We start from the raw sequence: 18,339 nt of genomic DNA on the forward strand, positions 1-18,339 counted from the left end.
GCCCTACACAGGGGTGGGGATGCCTGGCTGAGGGAACAGAAGAGCCTGAAACCCCAGGCTGGCTGGTAGGTGGGCAGGTGGAGGCCTTCCCAGGGGAGGGAAAACAAACAGATAAGCTGGCAGACGATGAGTCACAGAGCTGTTAAGTGCCAGGTCACCCCTCACCTGAGCAGCTGGTGACCAGAGGACCCCTAAGCGCCCTAGGCTTGAATCCCTTCCTCATCGCCATAGCCTCACGGGGGTCGCTCAAAGCCTCAGTGTGGCTTGGAGACCTCAGCACAGCGCCAGCCACGGGAACAGCCCTCGGCTCCAGGGACCTGTCTGGACCCAGCCGACTCTCTCAGGCTCTGGTCAGAGCCCATACAGGGAGCCCTGGCCGCCCCTTGGCCCAGCTCTAACCCCATCTTGGGCAACATCTCAGCAAACCCTCCAGCAAGACCAAAAGAATGACACCAGGGCCAATACTCCCATTTCTCAGACAGGCAGACTAAGGCTCAGTTTCAGGACTTGCCCAGGCAACGCAGCAAGGAAGGAGCAGAGCTGGGATGGGCACAGAGGCAGGATGGCAGTGATGCAGACGCCCCCGCCCCATCATCCGCACACCCCCAGGGCTTCCTCTGTGGTCTGGCTAGAAACTAAGCAGAGCTCATCGCTGGGCCTCTGGGGCCGCACTATCCAGTCTATACGGCCCACCGGTCCCCACCCAGTCCCTGCCTCCCTACCACCCATCTGGATGCCACTCAACAGTAACTACTGGTCCCTCAGAGCCCAGCCCGCACTCAGTGGCCCCAGGCAAGTGCCACTGTGTCCCTGTCGTCACCCCGAGGGGCAGGCAGGCTGACTCAGACTGCAGACCCAGGGCTCCCGCCGGCTCTCACTGCCCGCCCAGCCCGGCAGCAAGCCCTGCTGGGTCCGCCTCCGGAAGGAGCGCGAGCTGGTCCACTTGTCTGTACATCCATGGCCATCACACAGGCCACCGTGCTTGCCTGGACCAGTGCAGCTGCTGCCTCTTAGGCTACCCACCGTCGGCCCCGAAGCGGCCACAGGGTGCGTGTGGATGCCAGGTCAGACCATGTACCTCTCTGTTCAGAGGCCTCCCAAGGTCCCCACCTCTCTTGGGGTAAAAACCCCAAGTCCTCTAAGGCCCAGAAGGCCCTGCACGGCCTGCCCAGTCACCTCCCTATTCACCTCCCCTCCTCCTATTCTCCCCTTTGCTTACTCAGCTCCTGCTACATTATTCTCTGCCATGTTCCCCCCAAACAGGTATGGCTGCCTCAGGGCCTTTGCACTGACTGCTCCTGCAGCCTAAAAATCTCTGCCGGCAACCTCCACAGGGCCAACTAAAAACTCCCGGCCAAACTATCTCTTCTCTACCCACCTCCCGGCACCCCCCAAATATAAAGCAGGTCCCCATCCCGCTCAGTTCTCAATTCTACTCAGAACTGGCATCTTCCAATTTACTGATTGGTTCACATGACTGTGGTCCATCCCTTCCCTCCCTCCCACCCGTCTGTTGAGAGTGGCAGCCTCGTAGGAGCAGGGGCCTCTGCCCGGCACGGTCTCCGACCTCTCCTCAGCTCTCGGTACAGAGCCAGCACAGGGCAAGTGACCAGTTTGTGGGATAAAGGACCCAACGACGAGACGGGGGCTTAGGTGGAGACGGGGGCTGGCGCCTTGTCGCCTTTCACAATCCCGCTCCAGGCGCCAGCCCTTCACAACTCCCAGCAGGCTCCTCCCTGCTCAGGAATTCTGCAGGTCCCAGAGTCAGCCCCACCCCTGGCACTCAGCCACAGGGTCACCTGCTCCATGGTCTCTTCTGGGGGCCGGGCCGAAAGCACAAGCAGGAAGTGGCCTGTGGAGACCAGCAGCTGTGGCTCGTGGGCCTTGCAGACCCCAGCGGGAATCCAGGCACCTGCATTTTCCAGACAATCTGGGCAGGTCTGGTCACCTTTCTGTGCCTCAGTTTCCTCATTTGCTATTTGTTAAGTGGGGACAGCGTCACCTGCCTCAGATGGCAGGCAGTCGGGAGGATTTGAAAAGTTCTTACCATGGTGCCCAAAAGAGAGCATCTGCCCTATACAATCAAGGGAAAACAGGACATGTATGAATCAGAGCGTGACCCTCCTCTGCTCCAAAGTGCTCCTGATGGCCTTCAAGGCCCTGAGCAATCACCCTGTCACCTCTCTGCTCTCACCGAGCCACATTTCTGGTCAAGGTACGGCAAACAGGCTAAATCTTTTTTTTTTTAATTTTTTAAAATGTTTTTATTTATTTCTGAGAGAGAGAGAGACCACGTGAGCAGGGGAGGGTCAGAGAGAGAGGGAGACACAGAATCTGAAGCAGGCTCCAAGCTCTGAGCTGGCTTTCAGCACAGGGCCCGACACAGGGCTCAAACCCACGAGCCGTGAGATCATGACCTGAGCCAAAGTCAGACGCTTAACCGACTGAGCCACCCAGGACCCCCCAAACAGGCCAAATCTATTTCTGCCGCAGGACCTTTGCATGTGCTGCTCTTCTGCGTGAAATCTCTTCGGAGCCTCTCCATAATCCTGGCTTCCTCTGGTCGCTCAGGATTCAACTCAGATGTCCACTCTTTTGAGAGGCTTGACTGTCCTCTACTGGCACCCCTGCCCCACGTCCCCCTGTTTTCCTTCTTCCGAGCGGGTCTGCAAGGCTGGTGTGTCCCTGCGGCAGTGCCTTCCAGAGTGAAATCCGTTATCCACCTAGAAGGCCGTGGAATGGGACTGGCCCGGGAGCCAATCCAGGCCACGGTGCTGAAAGCAAAGTGTGATGCGCGGAACAGACTACGTCCTCCGAAGTTTTCTTCGTGCTTGTGCCCGCTTCTGGCCTGTGTGGTGACAACAAACTTGGAGGTGACACCCGGGCCCAATGGAAGCAGCGCTACGGAATGCAGATGGGAAAACCTCCTGCTTCATGGTCTCAGACATGCCTTGAATTTCGGTCTTCCGTAACTTTATAACTTTTATAAGAGGCAAATATTAATTCTTTTTTTCTTTTTTTAAATGTTTTATTTATTTCTAGGAGAGAGAGAGAGAGAGACAGCGCGAGCAGGGGAGGGCCAGAGAGAGAGGGAGTCACAGACTGAAACAGGCTCCAGGCTCTGAGCTGGCAGTCAGCACAGAGCCCGACGTGGGGCTCGAACCCACGAACCGCGAGATCATGACCTAAGTGAAAGTCAGACGCTTAACCGACTAAGCCACCCGGGTGCCCCAAGAGGCAAATATTAATTCTTAACGTTGCTGTTGTATCCAGAAGCGCCAGAGCCACCAGGCAGCCGAGTCGCGCTTTCATAGGTGACAGAAAAGACACAGGCATTTGGGAACCCAAGTGCTCGACTCTGCCCCTCCTGGGGGGGTCCCCTCAGTGGCCTCACCGCTCCACCCTGCAGCAGACAGCTGTGGCACATGTCGCAGCCACATGCCAGCTCTGTGACCTGGGCAGCAAGGGCACGCACATCCTGGGCCCAAAGTCCCCGTCTATAAAACGAGGTGCGATGGGGACAGAAGAAGGCGCAGGAGCCACAGGTCAGCCACATACGGATTCCTACTTCTGTGTGTGTCACCACCTGGGAGGCCCAGCGGGACCCAGAGGCAGGATGTTGGTAAACAGGCAGGAAGGAGGTCAGGCAGTGCCCTGCCCCCCTGCTAGCATTCCAGAACCATCCTCTGGGCAGGCTCCTTCTTCAAGTAGGAGAATGGGTGTGTGTCCTCCCCAAGCCTCTTCCCAGAGCCCCTCCCAGATGACAGGGCGAGAAGCTGTCCAGACAGACGGGTCCACAGTGTCATGCAGGACAGGACGGCCCCACCGCCCTTCCCCGGGCCGTGACTTTCCCACCCCTTACAGTCACTCTCCCAGCAAATCCTGCCTTCGTCCCCTGCTCGGTCCCAACCTCCCTGGGCCGAGTCCCCCTGGGACAGCCACGCTCCCCCAGCCCTCAGGCCCCACTACTGCCCTTGCCCCGTGTGCTCTGCCCCTGGCATACAGGGAGAGCTTTGCAAACCACGCGCCAGATCACATGACACACATGCTTAAAACCCACCCGTGGCTTCCGGCAAACTTGGGACACAAAGGAGTGTCCTGCCCACAGCCCGCAATACCCATCACCAGTGCCCATCACTTTCCTGCCGCCGTCCGCTGGCCCCGCCTCCAAGGCCTGCCAACTGATACTCCCGCCAATCTCGCTACGCAGAAGGGGAAACTGAAGCTAAAGAGGGTGGTCACCTGGACCGAAGCCGCATAAGCTAACCGCATCCTCCGCCACCAACCCAAATGGCTTCTTCCTGTCTCCATCTGTCGGCCCCATCCTGGTCATCACACCGCAGGTTACCGGCACAAAGACGGAAATGAGTCCCCGAACTCTGGAGACAGGAGGGCCAGGCGCCACTCCCTGTAGGGACAAGTGGGCCAGCAGCCCACGACAGTGGGAAGCACAGCATCTGCAGCTGGACCGCTCAGCCACAGCCTCACTGTGACACCTGAACGAGGGTCTTCTCTTCCCCGGATCTCAGTTTCCCCATCTGTAAGATGGGGATAGTAACAGTGCCCGCCCTGTCGGGCTGACTGTCAGGATCAGAAGGTCCCCGGCACACGTAGGGCTCAACTCCACAGGTCTGGCTGACAGGGGTGATGGCAGAAGGGAGACGTTTCTGTCACCTCCAGAAGGACCTTGTTGGCACGGTGGCTCCTGGCACATCTGGCAAGGTGAAGGCAAATCTACTCCCCCTGCGGCACAGCGACCCCTCCTAGGGACCAGCCCGGGGCACAGCAGACACACAAGCCTGTCGCCTCACCCCCATGGCGGTCAGGAGGGGACTGTGAGGGGACCGGGCAGTCATAAAGAAAGTATGAGACAAGGGAAGCAGAGGCCAGGCGACAACAGTAGTTGGGAGACGCGAGTACCCTGTCTTCAATAAGAGAACAAGAGACCAAGACAAGAAATCAACAAGGAAACACCAAGCCCATAAACAGATGAGATCTACCAAACCTGCACAGCCCACCCCACCCAACAGCAGAGGACACGTTCTTATCAAGGACACGGGGAACATTCTCCAGGGCAGGCTGTAAAACAGGACTCCATAAATGTCAAAGGGCAGAAATGACACAAAGAATGCTCTCTGACCATATGGAATGAAATCAGAAATCAGTAACAAAAGGAAATTTGGGGAAATTCACAAGTACGTGGAAAGTAACACATTTCTCAATAACGAGGGAGTCAAAGAGGGAGTCAAAGAGGAAACCGTAAGGGAGATTAGAAACTATTTGGGGATGAATGAAAAAGAAGGCGCGCACAGGCTTCAGCACAAGCAGCACGAGAGGAAAAGGTACAGATGTACATGCCTATTTTTTTTTTATTTTTTTTAATCTTTATTTTTGAGAGAGAAACAGAGCAGAAGCAGGGGAGGAAAAGAGAGAGAGGGAGACACAGAATCTGAAGCAGGGTCTAGGGTCCAAGCTGTCAGCACAGAATCTGATGCGGGGCCCAAACGCACAAACTGGGAGATCATGACCCAAGCTGAAGTCGGACGCCCAGCCAACTAAGCCACCCAGGCACCAGGCACCCCAAGCATGTGACTCTTGATCTAGGGGTTGTGGGGTCAAGCCCCAAATTGAGTGTAGAGATTATTTACAAATAAAATCTTTTTAAATTAAAAAATTTTGTTTAATGTTTATTCATTTCTGAGGGAGAGAGAAAAAGAGCATGAGCACGGGAGGGGAAGAAAGAGAGGGAGACACAGAATCCAGAGCAGGCTCCAGGCTCCAAGCTGTCAGCACAGAGCCCGACGCAGGGCTCGAACCCATGAATCATGAGATCATGACCTGAGCCAAAGTCAGATGCCTAACCGACTGATTCACCCAAGGGCGCCAAAAACAAAATCTTAAAAAAAAAAAAAAAAAGGTAAAAGAAATCTGAATAGACCTATAACAAGGAGACTGAATTTTTTTTAAGTTTTATTTATTTGAGACACAGAGCAAGTATGTGCACAAGCAGGGAAGGGGCAGAGAGGGAGGGAGAGAGAGAATCAATCCCAAGGAGGCTCTGTGCTGTCAGCACAAAGCCCAACACGGGGCTGAACTCACACAAGCGGGGTCCAAACTCACAAATCATGAGACCATGAGCTGAGCCAAAATCAAGAGTTGGATGCTTAACTGACTGGGCCACCCAGGCGCCCCAAAAGACTGAAATTATGCTCAGAAACTTTCCCACAAACACTGACCCTTCACAAACTCTCCGAAGAATTAGAAGAGGAAAGGACACTTCCTAACTTGTTCTATGAGGCCGTCATTACCCTGATACCAAAGCTAGACAAAAACACAAGAAAACAGATTGATGTTTCTTACAAATATAGACACAAAAAAAGTCCTCACCAAAATACAAGTAAACTGAATCCAGCAACATATTAAATACTTCATGTACCGCAGCCAAGTGAGCTGCATCCCAGGAATGCCAAAATGGTCCAAGAATGCCACAATCAATCAGTACAACATGCTATAGTAAATGACAAAACTATATGACTATCTGAATAGATGCGGAAAAGCATTTGACAAAATCTATCACCCTTTCCTGATAAAAACACTCAATAAACTAGGAATAGAAGGGAATTATCCCAACCTGATAAAGGGCATCTACATAAAACCTACAAATCATATTTAATGGTAAAACGTTAAAAGCTTTCCCTTTAAGATCAGGAAGAAGACAAGGTGTCCACTCTTACGTCCATCCAATGTTGTTCTGGAGAGTCTAGCCAAAGCAATTAATTAAGCAAGAAAAAGAAATAAACGCATCCAAAGGAAGAAGGAAACTATTCACAGATGACATGATCATATCTATAGAAACTGCTAAGGAATCTACCAAAAAACCTGTTAGAGACAATATATGGGTTCAGCAAGGTTGCAGGATCAAAGATCAATATATAAAAATCAGTTCTATCATTATACACCAGCAATGAACAATCTGAAAATGAAATTAAGAAAACGTTTTCATTTATAATGACACCAAAATGAATAAAAATACTTAGGAATAAATCTAACATAAGGAGTAAAAAAAAAAAAGTACACTGAAAACGAAAAACAAAAAACAAAAACACACACACTGTTGAAAGAAATTGAAAACTAGGGCGCCTGGGTGGCTCAGTCGGTTAAGTATCTGACTCCAGCTCAGGTCATGATCTCACGGTTCATGAGTCTGAGCCCTGAATCGACCTCTCTGCCGTCAGAACACAGCTTGCCTCAGATCCTCTGTCCTCTCTCTCTGCCCCTCCCCCAGTCACACTCTCTCAAAAAAAAAAAAGAAAGAAAGAAAGAAAAGAAACAAACAAAACAAATGAACATATGGGAAGGGGAAAAAGAGAGAAACAAATCATGAGAGACTTTTAAAGATAAGGAACAGGGACACCTGGGGGGCTCAGTCGGTTAAGACTCTGACCTCAGCTCAGGTCATGATCTCATATGAATAAACATTAAAAACAATTTTATAAAAATAAAGAACAACCTGAGAGCCAATGGAGGGGAGGTGGGTAGGAGATGGGCTAGATGGGGGATGGGGCTGAGGAGGGCAATTGTGACAGCACTGGGTATTGTATGTAAGTGACGAACCACGGAATTCTATGCCTGAAACCAACAAGGCGCTGTATGCTCACTAACTAGAATTTAAATAAAAATTCGAGGGGCGCCTGGGTGGCTCAGTCCGGCTCAGTCCGTTAAGCTTCTGAGTACAGCTCAGGTCTCGATCCCAGGGTTTGGTTGTTGAGTTCCAGCCCTGACAACCTGGAGCCTGCTTCGGATTCTGTCTCTCTGTCTCTCTCTCTGCCCCTCCCCCACTCTGTCTCTTTCACTCTTTCATTCATTTAAAAAAATGAATAAAATATTAAAATTTTTAATAAATAAATAAATAAAATTGGGGGTGGGGGGAGAATGACCTTGCCTAACTGGAACATTCCCCATAATGGCCAATGTAATTCTAGATGGTCTTACTAAGATTCTGACCTTTTTTTTTTTTAAAGAGATCTACAGCTTCGGGGCACCTGGGTGGCTCAGTTGGTTAAGCGTGTGACTTCAGCTCAGGTCATGATCTCATGATTCATGGGTTTGAGCCCTGCATGCAGCTCTGTGAGAGCCTGGAGCCTGCTTCGGATCCTGTGTCTCCCTCTCTGTCTGAGCCTCCCCCACTCGCTGTACCTCTCTGTCTCTCAAAAAATGAATAAACACTTAAAAAAAATTTTTTTAAGATATCTACAGTTTCTCAGACCACAGTTCTTAGACATAAAATAAGCGGTTGTGCCAAAAGGTGAAGTGTGCAATTATCTGAAACTTCAGGATACCATTTCTTCCAGTAAGCCTTGGGTCTCTCAGAGCCAAATTAATACCTAAGAGGGATGTGCCGCTGGGTTGGGGATTCTGTGATGTTTTACAGTATATCTCACTGCACAGAATGTTTCTTGAGATCTGCAGGTGTCGATTCCTCGGCCAATTTAGGGAGCACAGGAGGCTTAGAATTAGGTGACAAAAAATAAAGGAAAAAATATTATAAAAGAAAAATACAGAAGTAAAGCTTCATGACCTTCGTGGATTAGACAAAAAGTTTCTTGGATATGACCCCAAAACCATAAGTGATAAAAGACAAAACACATCTCTCACCCTCCTTCTCTCTGCCCCGCCCCTGCTCGCTCACTCTCTCTCTCTCTCAAAACTAAATAAATAAAAGTAAAAAGTAAAAGAGTCAACTCATGTAACGGAAGAAAATATATCTCGTAAGGGATTGGTCTTGAGGCCTGATATAAAGAACTTTCACAAATCAACAGTAGACAAATAACCCGATCTTAAAATGGACAGAGGGCCTGAATAGACATTTCTTCAAAGAAGATATACAAACAGCCATCAGGTGCATGAAAGCTCGTCATTAGTCGTTAGGGAAATGAAAAAAAAAAGGAGCAAAATACTACTTCATACCCAGGAGGAAGCTAAATTCAAAACGACGGATGAGGAGCACCTGGGTGGCTTAGTCAGTTAAGCGACCGACTTTCGCTTAGGTCATGATCTCGCGGTTCGTGGGTTCGAGCCCCGCGTCGGGCTCTGTGCTGACTGCCAGCTCAGAGCCTGGAGCCTGTTTCAGAGTCTGTCACTCCCTCTCTCTCTGACCCTCCCCTGCTCACGCTGTCTCTCTCTCTCTCCTAGAAATAAATTTAAAAAAACATTAAAAAAAAAAAAAACGACAGATGATAACAAGTGTTGGCAAGGGGGTGGAGAAATGGGAGCCCTCCTCCGGTGCTGGTCAGACTCAAAAGGGTGCAGTCACCATGGAAAGCTGTCTGCAGGGTGTCTCTGGTTAAACGGAGGGATTACCATAAGGCTCAGCAATTCCACCCTCGGGGAGCGCTACTCGAAAGAAGTGAAAACATGTGCACACAAAACTCTGCACACAATTGTGCAGCAGCAGCATCTTCCTGATGGTCAACAGTGGAAATGACCCAAACAGCTGTCAGCTGAGGAACGGATAAACAAAAGTGCACAGCTCTACAACGGAATATTAACGGAATACTATCCAGCCGTGAACAGCGAAAAGCGAAAGGGTTCTCATATATGCTGTAACAAGGATGAACTTGGACACACTGCACAAGAAGCCAGATGCAAACACCACATAACGTGTGATTCCATTTATACAAGATGACCAGGCAAATTCACGGACAGATAATGGATTCGTGGTTGTAAACTGCTGGGGGTGGGGAGTAACTGCTGACAAGTTGAGGGTCTTTTGGGGAGCATGAAAAGGTGCCGAAATTAGTGGTGGTCGTTGCACAACTCCGGGAATATACTAAAAATTACCTAATAGTACACTTTAAAAGGATGAATTTTATGGCATGTGAATTACATTTCAAGAGCAACCCATGTACTGACAAGGGAGCAAGGCCATCATTTATTTTCAGGATAAAAACCACTGCGGGACGCCTGGCTGGCTCAGTCGGTTAAGCGTCTGACTTCAGCCGAGGTCATGGTCTTGTCATTCCCTAGTTCAAGGCCCGCATTGGGCTCTACGCTGACAGCTCAGAGCCTGGAGCCTGTTTCAGATTCTTTTTTTTTTTTTTTCCTAAAATTTATTTCTAAGAGAGGGAGACAGCATGAGCAGGGGAGGGTCAGAGAGAGAGGGAGACACAGAATCTGAAACAGGCTCCATGCTCTGAGCTGGCTGTCAGCACACAGCCCGACGCGGGGCTCAAACCCACAAACCGTGAGGTCATGACGTGAGCCGAAGTCGGACGCTTAACCAACTGAGCCACCCAGGCGCCCCGCCTGTTTCAGATTCTGTGTCTCCCTCTCTCTCTCTGCCCCTTCTCCACTCATACTGTCTGTATCTCTCAAAACTAAACATTAAAAAAAATGTTTTTAAACCACTGTGGAGGACCTCGGTGGCTCAGTCGCTTAAGCCACTGACTCGTGATTTCAGCTCAGGTCATTACCTATGGTCATGAGATTGAGCCCCGAGTTGGGCTCAGCGCTGACAGCACAGAGCCTGCTTGGGATTCTCTCTCTCCCTTTCTCTCTGCCCCACCCCTGCTCACAGGTGTATGCACTCTCAAAATAAACAAACATTTAAAATAAAACATTTAAGGGGCGCCTGGGTGGCTCAGTCAGTTAAGCATCTGACTCTGGCTCAGATCATGATCTCACGGTTTGTGGGTTTGAGCCTCACATCAGGCTCTCCACTGTCAGCATAGAGCGCGCTTTGGATCCTCTGTTCCCCTCCCTCTCTGCCCTTCCCCGATCGATCTCACTCTCTCTCTGTCTCCCAAGTGCACACATATGTGCTCTCTCTCAAAAATAAACATTAAGGGGCGCCTGGGTGGCTCAGTCGGTTAAGCGTCCAACTTCAGCTCAGGCCATGATCTCACGGTTCGTGGGTTCAAGCCCCATGTCAGGCTCTGTGCTGACAGCTCTCAGAGCCGGGAGCCTGCTTCAGGTTCTGTGTCTCCCTCTCTCTCTCTCAGAAATAAAACATTTAAAAATAAATAAAAATAAGCATTAAAAAATATATTTAAGATAGGAGCACGTGGGTGGCTCAGTCAGTTGGGCGGCCAACTTCGGCTCAGGTCATGATCTCACGGTCAGGGAGTTCGAGCCCCGCATCGGGCTCTGTGCTGACAGCTCAGAGCCCGGAGCCTGCTTCCGATTCTGTCTCCCTCTCTCTCTGCCCCTCCCCGCTCACTCTCTGTTCTGTCTCTCAAAAATAAATGGACGTGAAAAAAAACTTTTTTTATTTTTTTAAGTTAAAACCACTGCCCACCCACACAAACCCTCGCAGAAAGGCTTGGGCCTCTGGCTGTGGCCAGTCCTTACCCTGCCCTCCCAGAGCCTCATCCCCTCCATGACCCTGACCTCAGTCCCCGCCTCCAGTTCTCCGTGTGCCCGACTGGCGTGTGCCTCCCCCAGCCAGCCTAACTCCAAGGCACAGCCAAGTGAGCAGCAGCCAGGGCCGCAGGGGGGCACACAGCACGCCCAGTGCCTCTGCGGAGTGAGCACCACTTGGTGGCTGAGGCCCAGGGCTAGTTTACGTGGAGACGGGTTTCTAGAGCATCGAATACACACCAGGCACCATGCAAAGGGCTGGGGCAGCCCCAGAAACAAGGCCCAACCAACAGGGCACTCACCTTCTACTGGGTGGAGGTGGACCATAAACCAAATAAACAGAGAGAACAATGACAGGGAGTGACAAGTGCTTCCAAGAAAAAGTAAGCAGGGCAGGAAGATGGGGTAACAGCACAGAGGCATTTTAGCAGTGGGACCGGGCAGGGCCTGCTGAGGGGACAACTGACCACAGGCCTGATGGAGGTAGCAGATGATCCATCAGGTTATCTCAAGGAAAGAGCTTTCCAGGCAGAGAAAACAGCATGTGCAAAGGCCCTGAGGTGGGACTGTGTTTTACATGTCTGAGGAACAGTAAGGAGCTCCATATAGGCAAAACAGAGCAAGTAAGGGAGAAATAGAGGCAGATGAGGGAGATGAGGGGAGAGAGGTGACAGAGCTGTAGGGGGGAGGGGGGCACAAGGAGTTCATGCAGGGCCTTCCGGTGGCAGTGAAGACTTCGGTTTTCACACAGAGGGAGCAAGAAGCCATGGTGGGTTCTGAGCAGAGGCGGGATATGTTCTCAACAGGACCCCTCTACAGCCACTGTAGGGAGACCGCCTGGGGTCGGCAGGAGGGAGGTCAGAAGGCACAAGACTTAGGAGACAATACCCTGGTTCAGGTGAGCAGTGATGTTAGAATAAAACAGAGAGTGCGACGCCTGGGGGCTCAGTCAGTTCAGCGTCCAGCTCTTGGTTTTCGGCTCAGGTCATGATTTCACCATTCCTGAGTTCAAGCCCCGCGTCGGGCTCTGCACGGTCAGTGTGGAGCCTGCTTGGGATTCTCTCCCTTTCTCTCTGCCCCTCTGCCCCTGCTCAAGTTCGCTCTCTCTNGACGAGCCAAAACAAATGATTCACCTGGCCTGATTTAAAGACTTATCATAAAGTAATAAAGAAATGTGGTTTTGCCCAAAGGACAGACATACAGATCAATGTTAGAAAATCGAGGTGGCTCCGGCTAAGTGCCGGACTCTTGATTTCACCTCAGGGCATGATCTCATTGTTGTAGGATTGAGCCCCAAGTCGGGCTCAGCACTAGACGTGGAACCTACTTAAAATTCTTTCTCTCCCTCTCTCTGCCCCTCTCCTACTCTTTCTCTCTCTCTCTCTCTCTCACAAATAGATGGATGGATGGAAGGAAGGAAGGAAGGAAGGAAGGGAGGGAGGAAGGGAGGGAGGGAAATAGAATCCAGAGGAGCCTGGGTGGCTCAGCTGGTTGAGCGTCTGACTCTTAGTTTCTGTTCAAGTCATGATCTCACAGTTGGTAAGTTTGATCCCTGCATGGATCTCAATGCTGTCAGTGCAGAGCTTGCTTCGGATCCTCTGTCCCCCTCTCCTTCTGCCCCCCCCCCCGCCCCCNAAAAGAGTTAACTACCGGAGACAGAGCTGATAGACACCACCTTAACCCAAGAGATCAAGGTCAATATCACCCATGATGAGACGTGTTGATAACACGGAGCCCAAACAGGATGTGGAGAGAAGGGTTCCTCGCTTCTGTGGTGTTCTTCTCCCCAAACGCAGAGCCCCAGACTAATCATAGAAATCCCAGACAAACCCAAACTAAAGAACATTCTATTAAATACCAAAGGCATGGAAAACAAGGAAAGACAGTTGGTGCTGTGTCACAGACCAGCGGACAGGGAGGAGGGGGGCGACTCCGGTGCAAAGTGGCAGCCCGGATGGGGTCCTGGGACAGGCAAGGACATGGGGGGAGACTGGGGAAATCTGCAGAAAGTCTGGCTTTCCTCAGTGGTAACAATGTACCACAGGTAATTTCTCGGTGGTAAGATGTAAACATCAGGGAAGGATGCACCAGGCGGATAAGGGAGCCCCTCTGTGCCGTCCTTGCAACTTTGCTGTAAAACTTAAAACTTGTTTATTTTCTGTAAATCAACAACTTTTCCCAAATAAAACATGGATTGCAAATAAAACAAAGGCAAAAACCCCTCAAGACACTGAAGAGCAGGGATTTGGCATGAGGTGGCCGCACGACGGCAAGACTCTGTACTGTCACACGGGGGCTTAGAAGGGCACTGGGGGCATGGGGACCATTTACACACAGAAATACAGAAAAAGGATCTGGCCAGAGCCACATGCTGATGGAAATGGTTCCCTGCAGGGGGTACCAGGAACTTCTGCCTTTCTCTGTGCTCGTCCGAAAGGAACAGATTATATCTTACAACGTACAGACAAAACTTAAATTAAGAAAGAAATGAACTGAGATATCAAGCTGCTGTGTTGACGGCAGCCCAGTGCCAACAGAGCCTCCCTGCCTCCGCGGGCCGCCGGCCCCGGGCTCCCTGGGGACCTGTGCCAGGCCTGGCCACCGGGAGATGTCAGTGGGGCAGATGCCACAGAAGCTGGACTTCCGTCTGAACGGCTTTCACCCACAGGAGGGGAACTTGCTATTGAGGGACAAGACGCGCCAACCCAAGGCACAGGAAGCCTCCCTCCAGCGGAGAGGACAGCCTACGGTCTCTGGTCACAGACCCCAATCCCAACTTCTAGATCGCTGGCACTCCATCACCCCACCAGGCAGAAAATAACCACGTCTGAAGGCCACGGCTCCCTGGCTACGGGGCCAGCTGGTGACCCTCCAGAGAACCCCGTCCATCAGCACAGAACACAGAGGCCCCGTGGCCTGGGACAGACGGGGCTGTGTCCCACACCCACCACGGGGGCTCCTCCAGGGCTGGCCTGGCCGTGCCAGGGTGTGTCACCCAGCGGGCGGGTGTCACCCCAGCTGGGACACTTCCTGCCTGCCCTGCTCGCCAGCCAGTCCCTAAGACTTTATCTCTGGGAAAATGTGTCTCATGGAGCCAGGACACCTTCTCCGACATCTGGGCGAGGGGGCGCCCCCAGGGACCCAGAGAGCTCTGCTGGCCGCTTGTCCACACCCCACGGGTCTGTGGTCTGAATGGGTTCAAGTTTAGCCAGAGGAAGTCTCCCACTGCAAGAACATCGGTTTCCAGTGCTCATGACCAGAATCCCCGAAGAGTTCTGAGTTGGCCCGGGGAGGGTCCGGCACCGCGCTGGTACTTTATGACATCTCCCCCTGGCTCCCTGTGAGAGGATGACCCCCTCCCCCCCTCCGTGGCCTTCTTTCCGTGGTTCTGCTCTGGTCCAACTGGGCCCTTGGGCATCCTGCCTTCAGACCTCAGGGTCCCGCGGTGCATGTGTTCAAGCACCTGGGCAGAGTGGTGCCCACTCCTCCCGGAGCTGCCTGGCATGAGGGGGCAGCACACGGGTAGCCTGGCGGGGGGCTTCAGTTGCCCCAGCCCAGGGTGGGGGCCCCCTCACAGCTGGAGAAGCCAGCCCAGAGAGACGGCCTCAGGGTCATGGCACAGTACTCTCATTACTCGGTGTCGACAGGCAAATCACAGCCCTTCCTGTAAAGAAGATGTGCACACTTCTGTCCCCCTCAGGGCACCCCACGGTCCACGTCACTGCTGTGACCCCCCCAGTGGTGAGTCCTGGCATGTCCTCCGGGCCCCCTTCTCAATGAAGGTCATCTGGGCAGCAAAATGAATCCAACTGTGGTTTCGAGGTATGTTCATTCAACAAATATGCATATGATGAACACACAAACACAGATCCCTGCGTGAGAACCTGCCGTTCCAGTGGGGGCAGGGCGGGGAGTAAACTAAGAATGAAAATAAATTCAGGTGCTAATAAGAGCTCTGAAGAGGGACATCTGGGTGCCTCAGTCAGTTAAGCATCTGATTTTTCTTTTAAGTTTATTTATGGCGGGGGGAGGGCAGAGAGAGAGGGAGAGAAAATCCCGAGTACTTTCTGCACTGTCAACACTGACCCTGACGCAGGGCTCGAACTCACGCACCAGGAGATCATGACCTGAGCCAAAACCAAGAGTCCGACATTCAACGGACTGAGCCACCCAGGCGCCCCTGCGTCCAGCTTTTGATTTCAGCTCGGGTCATGATCTCATGATTCGTGAGTTCGAGCCCTCTCTGCACTGACAGTATAGAGCCTGCTTGGGATTCTCTGTCTCTCAAAACTACGTGAACATTAAAAGAAAAACAGCTCCGTCTTCCACGCTCCTCCACGCACTTCTCACCGTGCCGGGAAGGACAAGAGAGGGCAAGAACCTCTTGGGGCTCACTCGTGGCAGCACCCCATTCAAACCCAGCCCCTGCTGCTTGCTCTGGCGGCCCCAGGCTCCGCCGGAGACAGATACTGGGTGAATGAACAGTGGGCAAGCACAGGGACTTGGAGGCCCCCACCTGCCTGCCCCACCCCTGCCCCTCAGCTGCCTCACCTGTAAAATGGGACCAACCGGAAATGACACACAGATAGCACTCGGTGCCTGGCACACCGCGAGTGTATCAAAGATGTGGACGGGAGCCTGGGGAGCTCAGTTGGTTAAACGTCCAACTTCAACTCAGGTCATGATCTCACGGTTCGTGAGTTCAAGCCTCACATCGGGCTCTGGGCTGACGGCTCGGAGCCTGGAACCTGTTTCCAATTCTGTGCCTCCCTTTCTTTTCTCTTTGTGTCTCCCTCTCTCTCTGCCCCTCCCCTGCTCATGCTCTGTCTCACCTGTCTCAAAAATAAACATTAAAAAAATAATTAAAAAAAGACATGGGAAGTCCATTCAGTGTGGGACAAAGACCAGAGCCAACCGACTGTCGCTGAGGGTGACCCATCAAGCAACTGGGGGCATACCAGGCACCACAAGGACCCAAGGAGGGTCTGGATTATTCCTCCACACCTGGCCTTGTTCCAGAGATCTGAGGTCACTCTGAGGTACAGACAGTGCAGGAGGAGTGAAAATCAACTATGAGGTTGGGCCAAGGGTTGAGGATGCTACTCCGGGTACAGGCCAGCAGGCCCGGTGTGGGGGGTGGGGGGGTGGCTTCCTGAGAAAGCTTGAGGCTCTGGGTTCAGGTTTGGCCCCTGACAGCCCCAGCATCCTCAGGCTAGCCCCTGTGACTCAGTTTTCTCACCAGTAAACAGGGATCAAGCACAGGCCTCAAAGCGGGGAAGGCACCTTGCCCCGAGGCGCCAGTGTGGATCACGGCACACAGAGGTGCTGTCATTTCTCATCAGGACAGTCACAGCAACTGCCGCTGGCCCCCTTCCTCCATTCCTTACCCCTCTGGGGTGGGCAGGAAATTCCAAGCCGGAAAGACCTCCAGGATGTGTTAAGTGGTTGGAAAGCAAGTTCCCAAGCTACATAAACGGTGTGGTCCCAGTTCTAGAAAGCAGAAGAGACACTAAAAAAGAACCAACTGCTAGCCGTCCTATCTATTTTCTGTAGGTCCTGGCAAGGACATATGGACACAAATATGCAAGAAGGTTCTGGCAGGGCGCACCCCAACCTGACCACGGCGGGCCCACGCGGAGCCGGGAGGAAGGGACGGGGCCAGTGTGTGCTCTTCCTCATCGGTCGGGTTTCCTTTTCACAAGAACGGGGTCTCCAGTGTTTTACCTGCACAATTCAAACGCAGGGAGAGGAGGCCTCCCGCGGGCACTTTCCCGACCCTCACCTGCCTCCTGGTGCTCGCCTCCACTTCAGTCCCTGTTCCAAGGGGGCAGCGGGTACGCGGGAGGCCGGTACGTGGAGCCCTCTGTTCGTGCCCTTCCCTCTGCCTGGACACTGTTCCCTGGGGTCCTGGAGGGGCCCGCTCCATCTCGGGGCACCCGCTGACCACCTGAAGCAGCCTCCGCCCCGCCGCTCTCTGCCTCCCCCCACCTTTTTCGCGGCCCTTCACCTTCAGAAGGCTGTTCATTTAACCGTTCACCCGATCTCTGTCCTCCTTGGTGCCGGCTGGATTCCCAGCACCCGGCCCGGCAGGTGCCACTGAGGGCGTGCCAGCCGGGCACACGGCTAACAACCTCTGGGGGTGCCGAGAGCCAGAGGTTGCTCGCTCCGTCACCTCGGCCCCATCCACAGACACGAGTGTCACAGCATCCCCTGGCCATCCCCGACGTCCCCGAGCATCTGGCTCGGGCAGACACTGGCCCAGTTCGAGGCCTGGCTCCTGCGCTCCTTCCCGTGTGAATTTGAGTCAGCCCCCCTCTCCGGCCTCAGTTTCTCCACCTGTGAACCAAGGACACTGCGAGCAGCGCCCCAGGGCTGCTGGGACCGCACGGTCCCGTGTCCCCGGGGTCCGGCACAGGGTGATTCTCCCCAAACCACACCTCTTACTGTGTCACAAACATCCAGCCACACGTGAAAGCAAATGAGCCCCCTGGCTCCCTGTTCAAGGGGAGGGTGACTCTGGGCAGGGGGGGAACCCCCAGAACCCAGCAGGGGCCTCACTACCGACACTAACAGGAACCCAAAACGCACCCAGAAGCCGGAGTCTTTTCTCTCCAGCGCCTTCTTGCTTCAGAGGCAATTTTTTTTCTTTTATTCAGATCGTAGCGAACGCCCTATAAATATCTCATTACTGGCTCGCCTTTTCCTGGAGCTTTCACACAATAAGGGCTTAATTACAGCCTGTGGTTGGCAACCCCCGTAAATTAAGGGTTAGCCGATGTTCCGATTTTTCCCCTTGCAATGGAGGGCCCTGTAATTGCGGCATTTTCATTCAAATCTAGGCGAAAGCTTGGCAGCTGTGGCCCTGGCCCAAGTGCAAACACCTGGAGGGACACACGGCTCCATCCCGTGAACAGCCCCGCCCGCGAGCACCACCTCTGAATTCTCAAGCCTAGAGCTGTCGGCGTCCGCGAGGTCGCGGCC

The 18,339-nt window shown here is 52.8% G+C and overlaps 1 protein-coding gene across 1 annotated transcript in view; it reads right to left on the reverse strand.

Moving 5' to 3' along the window:
- DNM2 (dynamin 2) overlaps positions 1 to 18,339 on the reverse strand; it is an 81,453-nt gene that overhangs the window by 56,416 nt on the left and 6,698 nt on the right. The gene's annotated exons all lie outside the window — the stretch shown is intronic.

This window comes from Crocuta crocuta, unplaced genomic scaffold (assembly GCF_008692635.1).
Source record: "Crocuta crocuta isolate KB4526 unplaced genomic scaffold, BGI_CrCroc_1.0 scaffold115, whole genome shotgun sequence".
NCBI lineage: Eukaryota > Metazoa > Chordata > Mammalia > Carnivora > Hyaenidae > Crocuta > Crocuta crocuta.